Genomic DNA, 4,256 nt, shown 5'->3' on the forward strand with positions numbered 1-4,256 from the left:
GGCCTCGCTGCCCTCAACGCCGCCGGCCGGCCTCGCCGCCCTCAACGCCGCGCCGCCCCCCAGTCCATCCTCGGGCCGCCGGCCTCGCCGCCCTCAACTGCTCAGAGAGCGATGATCGAGAGAGAGAGAGAGAGAGAGAGAGAGCAGAGAGAGAGAGAGCAGAGAGCAGAGAGCAGAGAGAGAGAGAGAGAGAGAGAGAAATTTTTTTTGTTCTTTTTAATTTTAACTAGTTAATTAGTTTAACAAAAACGGTAAATAACTTAAAACTTGATAATTAACAAAAAAACCGTAAAATTTGATAATTAACAAAAAAAACGTATATACGGAGAGGGGGCGGCGAGGGGGGCGGCGATGCGCGCGGTGTTTTTTTAGGGATCGAGAGGGGACGGCGAGGGTTATAAATGTGTTGTCCTCGCCTCCCTCTCCGTGACGCCGTCGTCTGCCGCCCCGTCTCGCGCTCTACCGCGACACCCTCTCCCACCCCTTCTTCGCCCCCTCCTTTTGCCACCGCCCTTTCGCCACCGCCACCACCATCGCCCCCCTTCTTCACTTAATTAATTTGTTTTTACTACATGTTTTCAGGACTGACATAATGGCGGACGATAGAGCTGACCCGATTATGGACAACTATGATCCGGACGGTGAAGCACATATGTTCGGCATCATAAACGGCGATATTCTATATGTGCCGACCGGACAAGAAGAAGATGATATCTCTTCTTATCTGAACCTTGACGGTGAAGATGAAGGGCGCCGTCAGCAAGATGATGCCGAACAAACGTCGATAAACGACGATCTTCAAATGGAAGTAGCAACCACCTCCGGCGCCGAGGTATATATATATACATTGAGCCTCTGGTGATACAAACTAACTGATTTGAATAAATATGTGTGGACTAACGCGCGCGACTCTCTTTCTTATTTTAGCCCTCGGCCGGATCGTCGAAAAAATCGAGTACGTCGTCAAAGCGTGGCGCAACCAAGACGATGAAACAAGGAGAAACATGCACCATCGAGGTTGTCGACAGTGCAACCGGCAGGCCGCTGGAGCCCCGCAAGAACGCCACCAAGTTTGTCAACCAATGCGGAGCCATTGTTAGAGACAACGTCTCGATCACCGTCCAGGAGTGGAATAAGCCAAAGAAGGCACGAATTGCTGGTTTCACTTTCGTCGATAAGAGAACAAAAAAAGATTGCTTCAAAAAGCTTATGGAACATTTCGTTCTACCTCCGGAATACAACAAATTCGATGAGGAGGGTAACAAGATTGAGGAAAACAAGGAGAGGAGGAGGCTAGTCAAACAGTTCGCTCTTCATAAGATGGCCGACGCATTCCGGAAATTCAAGCAAAATCTAGCCCATGACTTTGTCAAGCAGAACAAGACTCCGGATTTCAAAGGACAATATGAGAAACTGAAACATGATTGGCCAGAATTTGTGAAGCAAAAGAAATCGGAGCAGTTCATTCAAATATCGAAAAAAAAATAAGGAAAATGCGGCTAAGAAGGAGTACAATCATATTATGGGGCCAGGAGGGTATCGCCTTTGGGAGCCTAGGTGGGAGAAGATGGAGAACGAGCTGAGGGCGCGAGGAATCCGTCCAGGTACGGAGGGATGGGACCCAAGGGCCAAAAGCTGGTGGTACGGGCATGGGGGAACGCTGAACCCGGAGACAGGGGACTGTGTTTACCGGGGCAAAATAATTAAACCCACCCAAGCCCTTATTGACGCAATGAGGGATGCTCAAGAGGGGAAGATCAAGTTCAACAGAGAGAACGACGCGCTGACAAAAGCCCTCGGGAATCCTGAACACGGAGGACGTGTACGAGGCATGGGGCACATTCCGTGGAAAATAGGGTTCCCCCAGAACGATGACCCGTACGGTTACAGAAGCCGGAAGAGAAAGATGGATCGGGAAGCAGATGTTGTGGCGCGGTTGGCATCGGAAATGGATGTGATGAAGAAAACCGTGAGTGTACTAGTAGCCGAGCGAGATGCAGCTCGGGCGCAGCATGAAGATCATCCAGCGGATCTCAGAAGCCAGCAGCGGAGAAGCAGTGTGGCTTCCACGGAGGCCCCACCGGCTGGTGCAGATGCACCGACGATCGAAATTACTGCACCTGAGCCTCTGGTGGTCGAAATTACTGCACCGGAGCCTCTGGTGGTCGAAATTACTGCACCGGAGCCTCCTCGCTACCCCGTGGACGATATAAAGGAGATGAAAGAATGTCATCTGTATTATCTTATCGGGAACATGTCCGTGAAGGTAGCCATCGGCAGTGCTTTACCATGTTTACCTGGAGCACTCCACCACAACACCCCCATTCAAGATGGCTATGCTCGTGTCACGGTGGAGGACATAGTCCAAGGGTTTGAGGACCTGGAGATTGACATTGCTACACCTGAAGGGGAGAAAAGACTTGGAGATGTCAAGCGCCATTTCATTCTATGGCAAAAGAAGTTTATCAAGTTTCCAGGCGAGGCGCCAAGGACAACAAGTCCACCCCCCTACGGTGGTGGCGGTTCACCTACACCTCCGTCACGTCAGCCGACGCCCCCCAGTCCACAACGTCCAGCGGGTGATCAGACGCCGCCCCCCAGTCCTCGTCCGGCGGGTGATCAGACGCCGCCCCCCAATCCACCTCCGGCAAAGAAGCAGAAGCAGTCCTGGATTATTAACCCGGACCCTTATGTACCTAAGACCACAAAGGTACCGGAGCCATCATTGAAGCCTCTCCCCACAAGGCCTTGGGAACATAGTGCCGAGGAAACTGCCGCGGCCGCGGCTGCTGATCATGAGAAATGGAAGGCGGACTGCAAGAAGAAAAGAGAGCCCGAGCCCAAGCCAGTATTTTCTGATGAGCAAAAGAAGTGGGCTAAGTCATTTTTGAGCACACCGTCCCAAGCCGCGAAGAATCTGCCTGACGACTATGCACGTGAACTTCGTAGGCAGGCACTCATGTTGAAGGAGAAGAAAGAGCGGGCGGAGAACCAGGAGAACAAACCCTTGGAGGAGGCCGAGAAAACGGAATTAGAAAGTAAAAAAAGCGGGAAACGAGTTGCCCAGCTCAGGGAACAAAGTAAACAATCGATTGCCCCGCTTATAGTGAAAGCCGCCGGTCCGGATGACCCCGATATCATAGCAGCTGCGGCAGCACATGGATTGACTGTAACGAGTGCCAGAGAACAAGCGGCCAACTTAGGTATTACTCTTCGTGAACTGTTAGGCCTTGATGAGGCGCCAGTGAAGGAGGTAGTAATTACATATGTGAAGAATGGGCCTCTCGTCGAGCCTGCGCAGGAACAGGATCTACCTCCACAAATGAAAGGTCTGCTGAAATGGTACAAGGGTTACATAAAAAATAAAAACGCCAAAGAATATATTTATGCGGAAGTTAGATATGAGCATCACTTCAAACATTACTATGTACAAATTCATCTGAGTGAATTGTTCCAGCTTTTCAATCTGTGCGAGCTCGACAAATCTATCATCAGTTGCTACGTTCTGTAAGTGATTTATTTCTACCCCATCTCGTTCATATTGCCTGCACTATATATATGTCCTAACTATATTGTTGTGTCCGCTATTATACATGCAGAATGAAGATTAAGGAATGCAGAGTAAGGAACATCCATAATGTTGGGTTCATTGACCCACACATCGTTAATGGATATGTGTTGGAGCATCACCCCGCCGACATGGAGGCAGACCTGTGGCAGTTTCTTACAAAGCAGGAACTCAAAAGTGATATTCTATTTCCTTACCATTTTGGGTAAGTGTTTCTGTCTTGAGCACATTCTCTTTTGTTTACTCCATGCATGGTATGTGGCCGGCTAATCGATGAGTTATGCATGACGTACTGTGCATGTATCGTGTCCGCAGGTTCCACTGGATTCTGCTAGTAATTAAAGTTGACACCTCAGAATGTCTCGTCCACGACTCTCTGAATAAGGATCCAAAGCTTTGGGTCGACATGAGAAGAATGCTGCAGAAGTAATTATTTTCATTCATTTGCGCTCTATATCGATCGGCCTATTTCGTTCATTTCCTAATATCAAGTAACTAATAACTCTCTTGTTCATTTAATTTTCTTTGCCTCGTAGGGTTTGGAGACGGTTCGTAGATACAAAGGTCGGTGAATTCAAAAAAGAGCTAGAATTCAAAAGGTCAAAGGCTAAGAATGGTGAGGATATTCAGCCAGCGGGGACCAATCTATGTGCATACTATGTCTGTGAGATGATCCGGAGATACACCT

Source organism: Triticum dicoccoides, chromosome 7B, assembly GCF_002162155.2.
Source record: "Triticum dicoccoides isolate Atlit2015 ecotype Zavitan chromosome 7B, WEW_v2.0, whole genome shotgun sequence".
Classification (NCBI taxonomy): Eukaryota; Viridiplantae; Streptophyta; class Magnoliopsida; order Poales; family Poaceae; genus Triticum; species Triticum dicoccoides.